The sequence below is a fragment of the Falco rusticolus genome, chromosome 11, assembly GCF_015220075.1.
Source record: "Falco rusticolus isolate bFalRus1 chromosome 11, bFalRus1.pri, whole genome shotgun sequence".
NCBI classification, from domain to species: domain Eukaryota; kingdom Metazoa; phylum Chordata; class Aves; order Falconiformes; family Falconidae; genus Falco; species Falco rusticolus.
Genome location: NC_051197.1, coordinates 32,245,461 through 32,264,609, shown reverse-complemented (window position 1 = coordinate 32,264,609; position 19,149 = coordinate 32,245,461). Strand labels below are relative to the sequence as shown.

At 39.5% G+C, this 19,149-nt stretch overlaps 1 long non-coding RNA gene across 1 annotated transcript; it reads right to left on the bottom strand.

The window, feature by feature from the left end:
* Window positions 1-1,096: 1,096 nt before the first annotated feature.
* Window positions 1,097-18,878, bottom strand: LOC119155327. The gene is made up of 3 exons (XR_005106687.1): window positions 18,799-18,878; window positions 14,561-14,566; window positions 1,097-1,106 (listed from the first exon to the last, which is right to left on the bottom strand). It is a non-coding gene; the product is annotated as an uncharacterized LOC119155327 (long non-coding RNA).
* Window positions 18,879-19,149: the final 271 nt, after the last annotated feature.

Here is a 19,149-nt window from a genome sequence, read left to right as displayed (position 1 = left end):
CACAGAGAAAATGGTACTGGCTGTAAAAACCCACCTGCTCCCTCACCAGATTTGTATGTCATGATGCATCAAGGGTAATAGAGGAAATCAGGGAGAAATAAGCAAAGCACACAAAAGGCAGAATGGCACAGCTCACCATAGGGCTCTCGCTTGGCAGTAGATCCACATTCTGTTTCAAAGCATTCACACGTGCCCAGCCGTACCAGATCGCTGAGCCCACTGGCTTGACTTGGCCTCTGGGATCAGCTCCAGAAGGTGGTGCAGCAATATCAGAAATGCACCGTGCCGGACAAGCCCCAGGGCTTGTGAAGTGAGTGAAGGTACATCTTCCAGAAGCCAGCACCACCTTGCAAAGGGCACCAAGACAAGTATCTGGAGATGTCTACAGACTGAAGCTTTATCTGTCCTCTTAAATCACCTTTTCTTCTGCTGAAGAAACAGCACTGCCAAAAGCAGGAGGGATGCCTCAGCCAACAGTACTGTGTTCCTCAGTCAAAGTCCTCAAAACCAGCACACTCTTTGTCTGGAATGCATTTACACTGGGTCCAGGAGAAGCTTCCTACCTTGAACAAAACTATTTTCCCACGCAGGTTTTAATTATTCTACGCAAACTTATTCCATCAGAAAGTGGGGTTTAGTGCCTACTGTGCCTCATCTGAAAGGTTTTAGCTAAAAGTGTTTCACATCTTATTTTTCAGTTAAATAATTTTTTTAGCAGTATTAATAGTAGTTGCTGTAAATGGGTCTGTTTTCCAATGCAAAATAACTATTCTTACCTGTTTAAAGTGTTTCAGTGAAAAACAGATGCTGAAGTGTTCCTTTGTGGCTTATTTCCTAAAACCCAAGAGTATGAGATTTCCATTATAAAAGGGTATCTCTGAAAAAAATGAAAAAAAACCTATTTCCTTAAATTAATAGGAGCTCATTCAAACCTCTACTCAAATGAGCTGCCTTGTAAAAGAGAGGAACCCTATCGAAGTGCAAAACTTTATCTCCAAAAGTCACATGTGTGTAGGGGGAAGCCCTCTGAGCTGATTTCAGAAAATGCTATATTCTGTCTTAAACCATATACTACTGTGAGGTGTTAAAGGAAAAAACGCTCTCCCCTAATAATCCCATAAGGTAACCTAGGGACAGGACTTACAGAAGTTTTTTAGTATGACAGAGGGGCAGGGGGCAAATAAAACTTTGTGACACAGTATCCAGTCCCCCTAACCTGGTAGTGTGAGTTGGAACCCTGAAACTGTTGAGCTGTCTTCTAGTTTGGGTCTCTTAGCATTGCTAGGGCAAGCCTCTTCTCAAATCTTGATGCAGACATGCTGAGAAAAACTACCAAAAATGCATTAAATATACCAAAGCTGTGAGTGCTGTTAGTGTTCTTTAATAGGCTGTGAAAAAACCTGAAATCGTTTGTCATTGCTAAAAAGTTGCAGCATAATTCACTCATCATTTACATCAGAGAGGCTACTGATGTCTTGAAAGGGCTGTGGCTGTCCCCAAAGAAAGCCCCCCTGGTCGGGAGCAGCAGTCACTGAAAAACTCCACAGATTTTCTTTAAGAAGGGCAACTCATAAATTCAATCTCTGTCTCTCAGGGATCAATACTGGTGCCAATATTGCTCAATGAGCTTATTAAAAGACCTGGTTGAGAGGTAGAGTGCACTTACATCATTTGCCCATGATTCATAACCAGTGAGAGATGCAGATATGCTGACAGGTCTGGCCACCATTCAGAGACCTCAACAGGGTGGAAAAATGGGCCAGCACGAACCTTCTGAAATTTAATAAAGGCAATAAAGGAAAGTGCGAACTCCTGCCCCAGGGGTGAAATAATCTCGGTACAGGCTGAGGGCTGACCAGCTGGAAAGCAGCTTGGCAGAGAAGGACCTGGGGGTCCTGGTGGACACAGAATTGAACATGAACCAGCAGCATGCCCTTGCAGCAAAGAAGGCCAATGGTGTCTTGGGCTGCATTAGGAGGAGCATTGCCAGCAGGTCGAGAGGGGAAGACCTCAGCTATCTGATAGAGAAGACCAAGGCAGGCACTCCTCAGATGTGTGCAGCAAGAGCATAAGAGGCAATAGACGTAAGCAGTAACAAAGGAAATTTTTATTAGATAGGTCAAAAAAAAAAAAATACCATCATACTGGTAAGCTTCACAAAATATGTCCACAGGATCAAAGTCTGTGCTGATGGCCACAGAGCATTTCTAAAACTATTGCCCACATTTTTTTATACTTGGTTCTTACATGTCTTTTTAAAACCTGATTCTATTGATCTAATTTGATAAAATCCTCAAGAATGGCATTAAGGTTAAATTGATCCTTTTAGAAACAATTCTTCCTAATCTTCTGAATAATCTTCCTTTATGACCACAGTAGGAATCTGTTCAATGCTTATCCATGTGCAATGCTTATCTAAGAAGTTTTTATCTCAATGTTTAATGGAAGGGGTAGATTTGGATATTAACTCAAAACCAAAATATTTCCCAGCTGAAGTCGATGAGTAGATCCAAATGCAGAAACCCCTGCTTTACCACTTTGACTTTGACCTAGATGTTCCTTGAACAGCACCTTTCTTTGTTATACACTGAGGTACGCTCTATGAGTCTCGTGACATGATGGAAATGAGCCTGAGTTTTGGAGAACAATCATATGAGGTACCCGGTAGTAAAATTAGATCAGGCAACATACTAAGTCAGGAAGAGCAGCTGAATAACTGGAATCCAAAACCACTGACATTTTTAAGAACAGAGAAGCATATGTTTGACATAATTTTTTACTTTCTTCTCACATAAATTTTCAATATTTTGGATACATTTGCAGATTAAAAAAAAATCAATCAAGAAATAACACAAAATTGTTCCTTTGGCATTCTAGTAATAATAGCATTGTCACTCTCATTTGTGGAGAGCCCCTCCTGTCCTTTAATATCCAGCAGTGTGAATAAGGGAGAATATGCAGAATGTGAGTTTTATACTTACAAGCAATTTACGGTGAAAAGGAAACAATTTTGTACATTTAAAATTGCACTAAAATTGTGCTTAAAAATTGGGTTCTTCATTTATGCTTCCTTTGTTTTCCTCAGGCAAGACACTCAGAAATATAGACTGTATTAGCAGTAGGTACTCCACTGTCTGACAGAACCAGAAGCTTTTAAAATGAAAATTAAAAAAAAACGACATGAACATAGAGTTAAACTGGTTAAAAGTAGGCATGGTTACATGTATGGTCATATTGAGTTAAATTAGTTCTGATTTAACACTGGCTTTGCACAGTCTTGACTAAAAGTCAGTCAAAATATGTAGTTATGAATATTTCAGTTTAATTTTGGTTTGTCAGGTGGCAAATTGCCTGAAGAAGCCACAAGTACCTGCTCAAAAGACAAAGACTCCCTGAATGCTGCCCAGCTCTCATTATCAGTGCTCTCCGTGTTTCTCTCCTTTCAAAGCTAAGAATACCAATCAGCTTTAATGGTTGGAAAGAATTATTCAGCCTGTTTGATAAAACTGCCTTCAAGCCACATATAGGCTGTGACAAAGTTTTCTAATTAAACAGTTTCATTAAGCAGCAGAGCATATCTTTCTAAATCCCAAAGCTGCCAGCTCAGGGCCTGATCCTCCTCCCACTGAACTCCAGAGGAGCAGTATCCCTGTATTTACATATCTACCTGTTCAGAAGATTTTAAGAATCAATAAGCAAAAGTTATTCTAAGTCTCAAAAAACATGCATGCTCTTTGGGATTCTCTGGGCAAATTACTTATTGATTTTTCTCAGCACATACTGCTGATTTTCATAGGTCTTAGATTGTTTGGGGGGTTTTTTTGGCATCTTGTCATGTAATCATAAAAATTTTCCTCTGATAATATGGATATAACCCAAATTTATAATGTGTTTCAGTCAATATAAGCGTAGGCTGTCTCAGAACACCAAGGGTATAAGGTTAGTGCAGCTGGAGAGCACATATCGTTGCTAGATGCATGTCAATCACTTCAGAAGAGCTCAGACGGAGACACAAACCAACTGAGGTGGACACAGCCATAATGTAAAGGCAGGCGTGGGAGGAAGGTGAGGCTCCTGTTAGTAGCATGATGAAGGCCTCCAAACAGAAGAGGCTCAAGCCCTCTGGCTCTCATAAGCCCCATCCTGGGCCTTGCTGATCCCCATGCCGTGCTCTAATTCCCACCTGCCTTCCCATATCTGCCATTTGCTCCTCTGAGTGACTCCTGCCTCCAGCCCACCTGCCGAGAAGCCAGCCCCAATGAAGGAGAAGTAGCTTAGTCTTCTCATTAAATTAAGTCCCTGCTACCCTCATCCCTCTTCACGGTCCAGAATGGCCCGGATCAGAAGCACTGGAACGTCACAGAGGAGTGTCCACCCACAGCCTTCTCCTGACCTCAGCGGAAGCTGAAAGGATTTAAAAAAACCCACATTCTAAGAAAGCTGGCTCCTAGTAAAATGTCGTACTCATTCTTGCCAAGATGAAAGGCCAGAATTCTTGTGGTGTGAGTCAGGACAGGCGCAGGGCGCCCAGATACAGCTCATAGGCAGCTCCCCACCCCTTCATGAGCAAACCCTCTGGAACCAGTTATCAGGTCATCACACCCAGTCACTCGCTTCACCTGCCTCTAACACATCTGTAGACCTGTTTGCAAGAATTTTCACCAGAATTGACAAATTGTCGTTCTGTATTCAGAAGACATGCTCTGTATGTCTCCCATCCAGTCCTTTGACAAGCCCAAGGAAAGCCCTTAGAAAGACTGTCATCAGGCAATTGCACATGAAATAATTTGGTGAAAATGAGAGTCACAATCTAGAAACCTTGAACACTCTAATTAACCTTCCAGGAGAGAGTCTCTTCTTCTCTGTATTTTTAAAATAAATGGGAACAGCACACAGGTCAATGGCAATCTCCCCGGTAGGCAGGGAAGTCTGTGTGACTCGGGGAGAATTTTAAGACTGCAAGCAAGTATATGTAATAGGTTTAAAGAAAGCATGTCTTTCCATGTCTGCCGATGCTCAGCATGAGTAAGGAGGATAGCATCTGGTTTAGCAGTGTTGCATCTTTCCATCACAATCTTCTAAGTGGTGCAAAATACGTATTTTAATGTTCCTTAATTTTTTCATGAGGAAAATCTACCAAGTTTTTACCAGCAAGGAAAATTCATGTTTAAGGACATTTTTTTCATCTTCCTCATCTAAGATGAAAGAAAAAGGAAATTTTTTTTCCATCACAGCATCTTTGGAGTGGCCCTCCAGCAATTGTGTGCCTACTCCCTGCAGATTGCTTTATCTAGAGAGAGCCTGTCACACAGGGAGAGCTAATGTATCAGACAGAAACGAGCTGCAGCGACCCACACACTCACGCATATAAATAATATAGAATATGAGATGTTTGTGTGAGCACAGAGATTTCTGGAGGGCACTTTAATATTTTGTTTACATCTAAAAGTAAATACAGTTCCTTAAACAGCTGCCTCATGATCCCCAGCTGTTCATAAATATAAAAAGAAAGTGACATTTGCTTCAAAACAGCCAGTAAATTATATATCTAGAACAAAAATCTAGCAAGTCTGCTTGGATTTCTACCGCAGTGAAAACTTAAGCAGAGAACTGCATTGCGCATCGGTGGAAAACATGCTGGCTCCCCCACTAACAACTGGTCTGGAGATGGAGGTAAGAAGAGGTCAGGCTGTTCTTCGCTGAGCTCTCCCAGCAGCTGACCCTTGTGAACCAGCAGCATTGCTCCTGAGCTGGCACCCTGCCGAGCAGCCAGCCCTGGGTGGGCACCCTGCTCCCCGAGGGACCGTGGAGCCCACAGAAGCGGCCCCAGAAGTGGGCTGGGAGGCAGGGAGCAACCCTCAAGGCTACTTGCCATCGCTGTGTTATCTCCAAACCCCTCAGCAAAATGCCACCAAGCATTCCACATGACAGGCTGCTACAGGGCCCTTCACGGGGGTCTCGTGGACCCTCCTAGCCCCCTGCAGCCCCCTTTGACCTCTCCCAGCCTTACTCCAGGCACCCACCGTCGGGGATCTATTTCATTACCGTGGCAAAGCTTCAAATGTACCTGGGCTGCTGACAAGCCTTGAATTACTGCTTCTGGGTTTGAGGGGTTGGGGTGAGGGGTGGGGTTGTGGTGGTGGTTGTTTTTTTTTAATTATATTCACTGATCTGAAGGTTTATAGGTTTGCTTTTCATTCCTTGGTCCTATATGTATAAGCCTAAGAAGGGCTTACACACCTGAACAGCTAGTTTTTTTCCAGCTACAGCAATTGTTATAAAAAAAAAAAAGAAAAAAAAAAAGAAAAAAAAAAAGATATAAACCTTGCCTGACCTTACTTTGATGATATTAAAACAAACTCATTTTGAGTGGGCTGACTTGTCAAGCTACCTAGATTGTTCCCAAGCTTCCTCATTATTTACCACTTCACCAGCCCTCTGTCATCTCTGTGCTTTATCTGCAATGAGTTTGCACTGCTTCTAGATAAAAATATTGAATAACTTCTGCCTACTCCCAATCCATGCAGACCCCAGTTAGGGGGGGGGAATAAAAAAAAAGAAAAAAGTCTGACGGCTATTCCGCAGTAGCTACATCTTCAACTGTGTCAGTCAGTTTTTAATCTAATAAATGTGAACTTCCTTGATACAGTATCACTAATTCTTTTACAGAATGTCATGTAAACTAGGTTAAACGCCTTACAGAAGTCTACCGGACCAGGTATACCAAGCTCATCACTTCTTTTACCATCTAAATTTTTAATCTCATCGTAATTAAACAAGTCTTGCTTGGCAAGAGCCTATTTCCATAAACCACACTATCTGGTGTTCATTCTGTTCCCATCCTCTCATTCTGTATTAATTGAATACCATATTAGATCCACAACTGATGTCATGCTAACTAAGCTGGAAATAGTCAGATACATGTGGACTTTGATGTGGAGGGTTGTTCTCTTTAAATATTCAACTGTGTTGTCATTACTGAGTCACTATTAGGGATCTCATCATCTTCATCTACCACTGTAACACTGCAAAGGTTTCTTCTTCCAAAAGAAGAAACTTTTCTTTCTACATAAGAAAACCCTTCTGCCAGGTGTGGTTCTTTCTTAGTATTTTTAGATTCCATATCATATCACCAGCTAATTTCCTTTTTGTCTGTTTTTGCATTGTTTTTTTTATTATGATTATTTTTACTTTTTCCTTCACTTCTCCACTGAACTAGAATGGACTTTAAGCTAGAAGTGTTTCTTTTTTAATTCCCCCCCTCACCCTGCTTGCTGAATTGTGGCATTTTGGTGGGAGGGTCCTCCAAGCTCCAAACTTCATTCACATTTTACTCTTTCAAATTTTGCTTTCAACTAAGTTTTATCTTTTCACTTCTTTCACTTTAAGAAATTCACCTTTTGAAGCGTTAAGTACATATGGACTGTCTCCTGTCTACGTCAACAACAATCTAGCTGAAGTCAATGATCCTTAAGCAACCGACAACTTTCATTTCAGAGATTGATTTACCTTCATTCCTCATAAAAAGGTCCAAAATTGAGTTACATTGTGGAAGGTACAACAGCTTTTGTGTTAGAAAATTATCACTGATAGTTGTAGAAGACTGCAGGAGATAAGCAACATGTCATTCAGTATAAAGATCTTTTTGCCATGGGATAATAGTGCATCGTTCTTCAGTGCATCATGTGCTGGTATCTCTCAGGGACAGGAAACTGAGCATAGCTGTCCACAGATCTGAACCTGAAAACACAGTGATTTCTTATATTCCATGATTTGCAGATAGATTGGGTTTTATTCATTGCATGCTCATTATCTATTTAGATAACCCACCAGATAAACCAGTAATACCTAAAAGAAGTAGAAAGGTGCTCTCACAGAAAGCAGTCATTTCCTTAAAAGACATGTCTATAATTCCACGCTCCATGCAGTCTCTTATTTCTCATCTTTAACCACGGTCTTGGACATGCCCAGGGTTCCTGTCCTAAGCTTGGCTGCTGTCGGCTCCTGAAGTCTCTGGTGGTACAGCACATCTATTCTCAGCACCATACCACTGGGCCAAACTCTTGTCAATGCATTTAGGACAATGAGGCATGACTGGGGCAGGATGTGGAAAAGCTCGGGCCATTCTGCAGCTCATCAGTACACCCCATTTCCTAAACACAGCATTTCAGCCCTAACCAAGCCAAGCTAACTGCAAGCAAAAAGAAAGGAAAAAGCATAAGCCAAGAAATCAGCATCCTGTGTCCCAGCACAGATGGGATCTATGTATCTTCAAAACCTTAGAGAAAAAAACAATTATTCATTGAGATGGCATCTCATTAATTTGATATAAATTCCCAAACTCTTACTGCAGTCAACACAAAGAGAGTCTACTGTCCCATCCTGCCTCTGACAGAAAACTTCTCAAGGAACCTCGGACTGTTGGGGTAGGTCCAAAGAGCAAAGAGACTTTTGAAATAATAGGGAAAGTGCAAGGAAATATCAGAAATGTTCTGATTTTTCCTAGCATTCAGCAGTGTTTCCAGTACCATGTGTTAAATACTAAAAAGTGATGAATTTGGTGAAGCTCTGAAATGGCATTAGTCCTAGCTGTGTCATCAGCTCCAGTGAGAACATCACATTAGCATGGGGATTGTCTTCTTCTGGAAACTCTGGTGTTAGCACAGAGTGCATACTCCCAGAGTCAGGGTACAACCTGCTAAATGTTTGCAAGACCTGCCTCCCTTCCTGCAGTCACTAATTTCTGTAAACACAATCTCCTGAGCATCTTGCTTATTTTATTATAAAACCTATTGTCTAGCATCCAGGTAAGAGGAGTTCACATATATCTCTCCTTCACCTTCCTCTCTTCTGCTTATGATTCTGTAAGAACATCTGTGGCAGTGAGCAAGACCACCTTCCCCTAAGTTTGCTAAATTAGGCTGATATCTTGAAAATGGTTGCAAGCTTTTCCCCTTTTCTTCTTTATCTGTCACTGCAGAGACAGCCTGTGAGAACAGATTTCATTTCTGAAGCTGGCCAGCAGTAAGTTTTGTCCTGAACTATATTTATTTTTGTGTTTCCAAAAGTTTCCAGTCAGAGTATCAAGTTTAGTTCTTATCAGATAATTACACAGCACTTGCCTCCTGAGGCAATTTTAAATCAATCTCAGGAAAGGCAGTAACTATACACTGTAGATAATTATAGTCCATTAAAGTACCTTAAGATTAGATTCAGAGATCACTAATCACACAAGGTCATAAATGTACCGCACCTTTCCGTGCTCGTGTCTGAATTTTGATATGTAGCCCTTTCATAGGAAAAAAATATTTTCTAGGGGTTTTTATTGAGCAAAGTATCAGGGGTAAATAGCAAACTAATTAAAACCCTGCTAAATTATTGCCCTAAAATCTATTTCAGTTCTAACCAGCCAGTCACAGAGACAAAATCAGCACGGAGCAAGACTGTCATTTTAAAGATACTGACAAAGCATGTCATATTTTCCATTTAAAACAATGTCTAACCAAACGCCTGCCTTCCTTCAGGAAAATGGCTCCTTTAATTGCAGCGAGAGACGTGTGAATTGCGCTTGACAAGTATTTGATTAAATCAAGAAGCTTCCTTACGAGTCCCACTGATCAGAAATCCTCCAACTGTTTTCCCTATGGCAAAATATCATTTTTGCTCAAAACATATAAAATACATTAAGACAATAAAAGCAAATGTATCTGAGGTCAGATTATACCGAGCTGAAACACTCCCTTCCTGCTTTGATGCCGTAGTGAATTGCACCTGGGATGCACCGTAACCATTTAGTATCTTTTGCCGTGGTTGTTGGTGATCACAGCGCCAGCCACGGGGGTTGTCGCTCTTCTTGAGGTGGTGTGGTGCCTGTGTCAAGGTCCCAGGTCTGCAATGCCGACAGACTCTTAGTCGGGAAGTGCCAGCCGGCTGCCTTGTCCATAGAACAGCCACAGCCAGGTTTGGAGAAAATTTGGACAGATTTACTGAACCCAAACCAAGTTGCACGTTTGGTCTAGGGACTTTTAACTCTAAAGGTAAGCCACATGTGTCAGGGGAAAATGGAATGATATAAAATCCAAAAGGCTTCAACAAAGGTTGCCGTGGGCATTACCAGGTCTTTATCCTTTTTTGTCATGATAAGACAAAATGGCTTATGTGAGACGCTTCAACCTTATCTTTGTTTTATGGGAACCCTGTCTGAAATTTTCTTGTTCCAGCCTTATCCAGATCCCCTCACACCTGGTACAACATCTCCTGCCTCAGCCTGCTCAGGGTACACAGCAGAAACTACCCAGCACCCTCAGTTTGATACTTGCAACTTCAGCTTCCATAAAGTTTTTACCTGCCGGGTTTGCCGGTAGGGCCACGTTTCATCAGCACTTTGTGTGAGTAACACACATGGACCGATGGCTGCAGCATCATGGCAGGGATGTTCACTTGTGATTCCTGCCCCTGGAGGGCAATTAAAGGTGCCTCAGTGTGTAGTTAGCCATTTACCACATCACTTGTGGTAAAACGACATCGTTCCTCCATAGCTTGGTGATTAAACTATTTTAGCTCTGCCTTGTAGCAGGAATCTCCAGAAGCATTTCAGAGGTACCTGCCTCTACACTGAACATCTTTTGCTGATAACCAGCAGATGAAGGCAAATACCTGACCTCCTAGGGCACTTCTGAAAGCCACCGAGGATGTCAGCCTTCTGATTCATACCTTCAGCTATCAAAAATTCCAAGAACAAGTATAAAAGACAATGGAAGGTAAAGATTTACCATCCAGTCAAAACCAAATCTTGACCTGATGCAATTGTAACCTAGTGTTGCTAATTCTGCAGCTATATGGTGAGTGGCTCCTCAGATCCTCACACAACTCAAATCACAGCTCAGATGAGACATCAGGCAGGCATGGGGTACTATCAGACCAAGTCAAAACAAAAAATGGTTCAGTGATTTCTGGTTGATCTTTTAAAGGCCTATTCTTTCTACAAATACTTTAAACTTTTTGTTCCAATACCAGATGAAAGCAGATATTTAAAAACAATTTACCTTGGGACAATCTGCTTTTGCATTGACCCCATTTACTAACATCACAGAAACCAAAAGTACTTCTGTATGATATGAAATACATCTTCTAGTGCCACCCAGAGCAAGTCACCCTTTACTGGGGACTTTCAAGACCTGTATGGTTGTAGTTTCTCAGGTGTTCAATAGGCTGTTACTGTTGTCTCTGGCTCCATGAAGTAGTCTTACATTAAGCGCTACTTCTTAAGGAGAAATTGCATGTGTTTTTCAAAGCCCCAGCCCTCTAGATGAGTTACATTTAGGGTTATCCCTTCTGTAATAGTTGATGTCAAGACAACAACGTAGTGTTTGCAAACACCTTCCAGTGTTTCAGAAAACTACTCACATCCAGACCAGAAAAAGGGGTGATTATAAACATTAAAAAACTTCTCAGTATATTTACCTGCCTCACCCAGCATACCACATTCATTGAGACTAAGTCAGAATCTCTGAAATATTTTACATTCGTTTGAATCACAGTATTGAACTTCCTCATAATAGAAGAAAACTTGTTTCTGACTTTGGGTGCTCCTTTGGAAAGAAAATGTTCTCAGAGGTGGGGAGGGAGGTTCCTTTATCCATCTTGCACATCCAGAGCTGAGTCTCTCAAAGTTCCCTCGTGGCTCGTCACAAGGGTATTCATCTCACCCAAAGCCAGGCAATTCATCTGAGCTACTTGCCTGCACTGCTGCTACAGACATTAGAGAGAAACAGGCACTCTCAGAGAGTAATCACCTAATTTTCTTAGACATCTCCTTCAGAATGAGATTAATTTGTGATACAGTAGCTTCCTAACCTCAGTCAGAATCTGTGAAGTGTATGTACAGAAATATCCGAAAACTGCTGACTTCTTTCACATGCAGAGAACTGGCTCATTAATTTTGGTTTGCACATAATTAAAAGACACTAAGAAAGGCTGAAATGACATGGCTTTCTATATTCTTACAATGAGGCAGCTAACACAAAGAACTTGACAGTATTTTCACCCAAAATGCCTGCTTTTGAGTGCTAGTATAAATTCATTGTAAGAGTATACCGCATGCAATAACTCATTCTTGTAAGGGTCAGAAATCAGAAATCTTCTATACATGGCAAAGAAGATTTGTATGCAAGATCACTAATCACTTTTCAAAACAATGGAAAGAATATGATTTCTTATATTTCATTCTAAGTCAATAACTCACACACACTTAACATTGCAAACGCGAGCAGCTCCACTCATCAGTAAAACTGCTCAACAGTATGCTCAGGTTTGCAGAGAAGTCATCATAGAATTGGGAACTGAGTTACCAGAACATCAACAGAGGAACATATAGAAATCTTTTTTTTTTTTTTTTAAGATTTGAATTGTCTCAGAAATTGCTTAACTTTCAAAACTGGGCTTTAAGATGCTTATCTGGAACATAACATTAATCATGCACATTTTAAATGTTATATGATAATGACTGAAATGCCTTGGCGAAATCAGGGTTGTATTGTATTTGCTCTCTACATTTCAGTAGGAAAAAATCCCATTCCCAAGAACATTTACAGTCTTTGAGATACAAGGGAGATGAAAGGTTGAGGAGAGATAGACACAATTAAGTAATAAGTCTTTGAGTAAATAACAGGTCCATGATGAAATCAGCAGTAGAATTGAGGTCTCTCACTTCCCAAACCAATACCTTATACACAAAATCATTATATACTAATTAAAAATCTTTATCAGTAGAAAATGAATGTAGCATGAATCTGGGATAAGTCTGGTTTCTATGAGAATACTATTTAAAAATAAAAAGAAAATTTTAAGCACAAGGAAAGTCTCCTGAGAACAAAATTTTTGTGGAACACATCGCCATTTGCTGAACGTGGAAGAAATTACCACTGTGATATAAATGAGGCTCCACTGAAGTAAGCAGGAAACCTCACACTGAAAGCTCCTGCCTCAAGCTCTCTGCAGACTTCAGTAGGCATGGCTTTTCCATTACATTTATTGCATTACAATGCATAGTTATGGTTGAGTAACATTTGGAAGGTTGTCTCTGCAATGCTTTAACTACTTTTTTACAAGTGACAGTCAAGGGGACTGAGGGATCAACAGAAAAGTCCATCACTGCAGAAACTTGCATCAATTCATATCAGAGAAACACCTGTCTCTGTACAGCTCCATGAACAAACACATTCATTTACGTGACAATGCAAATCAATTAGGGAAGCAATCTATTTGGTATTACTAATGATCCATTTGCGGTCCTATTGTTTCAAGGAATGTGTGACAGCACATAGCATGGGATTGACAAACTCCACTAGCACGGAAAACCTCAACAAAGGTCCTCACAAAATACTTTAGGGTCTAAAAATACAAAAATAAATAAATAAATAAATAAAACCAAACCTGTATACTGAAATAGAGGCAGAAAGATAAAGGGCCAGGTCTTAGATGAATGAAGTGTGCACTCCACCACACTGAGATGCAGAATGCAGGACCCAGAGTAATACCAGGAGCACTATGAGACCTTCAGAGACTCTGGACAAAATCCAAAAAGTTTCAATGGTTCTTTATTTAGAAATAGCTAAGAAGCTGAGGACAGAAGTAAGCCCCCATCTTCCTCCTACACCTTTACTCATGGCTGGAGAAGTACTTTTGCCAGTGACCCTAGAAGAAAAAGAAAGAAAAAAACGAACCACAGAAAATAATGATAGACTACAGTCATTTACCCAGAGGTGGGAATGTTCAGTTTCCTGCTTCGCCCAACTGAAATGAAGTCCATTCTACTATTGGACCAGGAAAGATGTTCTTCGCTTTGTTCAACACAAAACTGAAAAAAAATTTCAAGATTAGTAAACACAAAGAGAGAGCAAGGAAATAAACCAGAGCCTGGCTTCACAAAGTAGTGGCTGGTATATTCATGTGAGTCCTGCCTGGTTCCAGTCCTTGCTCCTAAGGCAAAGATTTTTACAGAAAAGAACTTTCTGTTCTTCCCCATGCCTGTCTTGCACACAGCCAGGGAACCTTGAAGACTTCTTATGTTTAGATAATAAAATTCATGTTTGCTGAGGCTGCACTAAAGGGAGATTGCTACCATGTATTGTTTATTTCAGTATAATCACTATGGAGAATTACTAACAAATGTTAGTTGTGCAACATTATATTGTTGAGGGAAAGTTAATCAATAACTCCAAGAAGGAACTAAAGCAAAGATCTTCTTGTAAAGCTGGATCTAAACCCAGACTTGTCAAAAGAAGTTGAACTGTGGTCAAGATAAATCCATACAGGGAAAGCAAATTGAAGTTCGGTTCCCAGTCAGCTGTAAGCAGAGGGTCATCTATTTTTTGAGACCCCCAGAAGACTCTGAAATACCTGTAAGGAGCATGCAGGATGCTTAACTAACATAGCACCACCTATTCTTGGAAATCAAGTGAATATGTATGATTCTTCCAAGAAATGTCACGCATAAACATATGTATGGTCTATATAACTTTTCCTAAATGTAAGATATGGCATGCACATTAGGTAGAACGATCCCCTGTGCATCCAGCGCTGCGATAAAGGAATGTCTGCTTCTTAACGCTGCATTGGTGTGGAGGAGTTTTCTTATTCCTGATTTCAGTGACAGGATCACGACCCTTGCTTCTTGCTTCCTGCACAAAGGCAGGCAGCAATTTAGCATGGACACTCTTCATTTCAAATGACATTTATTTCATGCAGAGGGTTATACAATCTCCATTTTCATAATATTTCATTTAAATACATCCTGTGTAATGGAATCTTGGTATTTTAATATCACATCGCTGGTAAATGAAACTCTCATCTCATTCAGTAAGAACAATGTTTGGGTTTGGCCTAGAGCGGAGAACAGTGATTGAAGCACTTGGGAATTCATTTCAAAGCGCTCTGGAATGCATCGCCATGGCCACATCCTCTTCTTCAGAAAACACCCACAAACAGTGTCAGTCTATAGGGTGCAGGTTTTGAAAGAATGTGTTAGCAATTGTCAGAAGCTAAATAGGAGCCTAAAGGAATGATTAATTAGGAGTACAGCCAGCAAATTGACACAAATGGTGAACATGAATAGCACTTGCCTCAACAAGCATTTATAATTTCCTTTCATATTGTCAGAGGCAAAGCCCAGCAAAGATGAACACAAGGCCAGTTTTCAAAGTTTTTACTCACTTTGATCGGATCATTCATACAGTTCTTGATCCCCTTTAATTCTATCAGACAGCAACATTTTCCTCTGTACAATGCAGCTGCAGAATAATTTTTAAAAATTAAGCTGGTCAAGAGAACAAGAAATGGAAGGGACATGTTACAGGCAGAAGCTGGGCAAATGTTTATCGCCTATAGCCATACTGCATCAAATTGAAGAAACAGGGAAAGGTCATTAGTTAATGATCAGGACAGTCTTTTCGATGCTGGACAATTCACAGAAGTTAGAGTTACTCTACCTTGTAGATAAGGAAGTGCATATGATCAACAGGAATTCTCCAATCTGAACAAATCTCAAGGAGTTAATTCTTCTCATTGATATATTACAGGAAAAATAATTCTTTGCAAAGGTCTGTTATCCTTGTTTAGAAAAAGTCACTACATAAAGAACATCCAGATTTGTCTCACATCCATCCACCAAACTTACTTAGACGTGGCCATCTGGAGCTGTAGATGGTTGTGCCAGAGCCTTTCCTTCTTACCCAGAGTCACATCAGACATTACTTTCTTTCAAGGCCAAATGAAGGGAAATTGTTGGCATAATGTTTCTCTTAACTATTTAATACATCAAAGTAAACCAATTTTGTAGTTTTGTACTTCTGACAAGTTATATATATTAATAAAGGAGAACACCTGTCTTCTGCTTGAATACGTCGTGAGTGCCCTGGTTTTGTTGCTGAAGAATTCATTGTTATGTTTTAGCAGAGCATGAGTTTTGGGAATAAAGCATAAAGAAGTAAATTGGGATGAGGCACGAGTTTTAGTAGCACTTAAAGTGAACAGTTTTAGCTTTGAAAACAGAGGGAATCTAATCCCACTCTCTAAGTTGTAAAAAGACCTTATGAACTCGTCCAAGAGTTGGGATCAAGCTCAAGAACAGAGTCACTGAGCAGCTAAAGAAAATGAGCAATTATATAAATGAAAGATTAAAATTAATACTAGTGTTTAATATCACTATTAAAGAAATAAATACTAATATTAACTTAAATTATAATAATTAAATACAACTTATGTACTCCAAAAGTGAAGGGTAGTCAATAACAGCTACCAGTATGCTTGGTGTCTAGAAATTATTGACTAGGCAACATTCACTTAACATCAGGACAAAGGAGCAAAGAATGCTCTTAATGCCCAGTTACAGTAGAAGCCATCAATGTATTTATTATATGCAAAAGATAGAGTGATATGGAGTAGATTTTTTTATATCTTTCTCAATCTAATTAACACTGTTCTTCAAATAATCTCGTAGTCTTCTTTCACAGAAAAAGTATGTTTGAAAGTTTCCAGCCCTTCCTTTCCAATGGAGGGTTTGTCTCAGGTAAGTAGCACTCGGATACACTGGAAAACACCTATTTTTAAAATATTCTAAGAATTCTTCTCAAGAAAATGCAAAATTTAAAGACTTTTATCATTATGCTATTGAGTCTTGCTTTTTGGTAACTATTTAGTTAATACCTATTACCTATTAACCTAAAGTTAATTACCTATTAATTTTTAGGACAACATAAAGCTTTAGCCAGTTTAGCACTGTAGTAAATAAGAAACTATCTGTTCTGAATAAATATCCAAATGTTAATATTTCCATGGTGAAAATAAATACTTCCTTTGTTAGTCTGCTAAAAGTATCTTTAGAAAGATTTATGACAAATTCTGCACACATATGTATATACATATAATAAGGCAAAAGTTTTCAGAAGTGGCAATGGATGTAAGCACACAACCTGTCATAGATAAACGGAGCAGTACAAAACGTTGCTGTCCTACTTTATTTATTGCTCCTCTCTTTGCAGATACGTTATCATGGACACTCAAGTGTTACTCATCAAAATCATTTGGGGCTTTCCGGATAGTTCAGTAACCTGCACAGCTATTTCAGGTTGTAAAGCCATGTGGTGCCCTGTTGTTCGATGGGCTCTTTGTACTCTGTAGTTCTTGTCGTCAGGTCACCGGGACTGGTGCCACAATCTTTGGAACATTTACAAAACAAAAAGGTAGATAACTAGGCAAACCAGTTTACCTGCATAATTATAGCAATTGTGATAACAACTAGCCATGATGAATGTTCCTTTTAAGGGAATCAGATTGGTTTTAAAAATAAAATGTTACACAAAAAAAAGCTTACAAGGCAAACCATGATTTAAAGGGAAGGATGAAATCTAATACCGGTGAGTTAGGTACACACTAAAGACAATCCATCCTTGCTGCTTCCCAGAGATCCCTTTTATCGCATAACCTAAAGAACACATGATGAATACAGCTAGAAAGAGAAGTACACCCAAAATATCAACAAACCATCTGAGAAAGAGAACCAAAAGAATCCTTCAAAGTGTGTTTTCACAACTGAGAACCCAGAGAAAGGATTTCAGACTGTCTTGATTCACTTCAGGGGAAGAGTTGGGTTTGTTGCTTTTTTTTTTAAAGGAAGGTAATAAAGTCCATGTATAATATTGCTCTGCCATTTGTGGGGCCTGAAGGGTAAAGACCCTGTAGTAGCCAACTGTGAATTAAAGAGAAATGAGAAGCAATCAAACTATAGCAATGGCATTAGATAGTATTCTTTTATTAATTTTTTTTTTTTTTTTGTAATATGACTAACAATGTCTAAATGAAACATTCTTTAAAAGCTAATGATATTAATTCTTAATGAAAAAAAATTCACAGGCACTGGAAGACTTGTGCCATCTGGCTAATGCTCAGATTTTTACAGAGATCCTAATTAGGTTTCATTACTTGAAAGAAGGCACTAGGTGACGTTTCTTTTATCTCAGAAATCATGACTCCTGCAAAGCCTGTGAAGGAAGCAGAGTGCAAAGGATCTGAGAAACATTCTCAGCTGCTATGTGAAATCCACACTGTTAAGCAAGTTGCTTACTGCTTCTCAGGTATTTAAAAAAAGAAGTTACAAAAAAAAAGTAGTCTTATAATGAATTCTTGATAGGGTATGTATGGAGGTGTTTGGGTTGTTTGATTTTTCTGGACCTTTCATGTCTGAATTGGAAAAATCTGTAGTTAGTATAGTATTATATTTAGTTCAAAAACAATTCAGTCTACAGCCTTTGTGTCTTTCACAGTAGAAAATTCTGTAATCTAATTCCAAAGAATGCAATTGCTATAACCGCAGCAAGTTGAAATTGTTCCAGCGACCAGAGCTAATCCTGTAAAAAACATTGAATATCAAAATAGCAGCCTTTCAGAGACTGATGAGGAGAAAGCCAGTGCAGAGAGGAGAACTGACCACTACTTTACATGCATTTTGTTGCAATAGCTAATACAGGGTATATGGCTTCATTTCTATACCAATACCAGCACAAATTAATCAGATCTAGAGGTTTTATGAAGTAAAATGCATTCTGTATGAAACACATCCAAAGACAGGTGTGGTTGGATGAAGACTAGTAATTTCACAGTTCACTTGACTACCCAAAGACTCATTTAGATCAAGTCTAGACACATTTTGTGAATTTTATTCACAAAACAGGTCTGAAACCCATTTGTGGACACTAGTCTTTAGCTATAACATACCACAACCACCTTTTGGCACATCTTTACCCCTCTTACCTTTCCACAATATTTTCCTGAAATTGTAATGGCAGGGAAATGAAAAGACAAATAATATGTATTCAAATGTTAAAAAACCTCCACTTCATTCTAAAATCCAGAAGTTTTTCTTGTACTGGAAACTGTCGTAATTGTACACACAAGTTACAGTCATGGTCTTTAAATTATGTTGCTTACATTTCACATGTATACATATTTCATAATTCCTCCATTTCTTGAAGCCCAGGAGATTATGTCAGTTGCTTTACTTTCCTTATAGAGAAATGGCACCAGCACTAGCTAGCAGTTGAATCTATAACATTGACATGATACGAAAGATGCAAAAGTATTGATCAGGCTGCA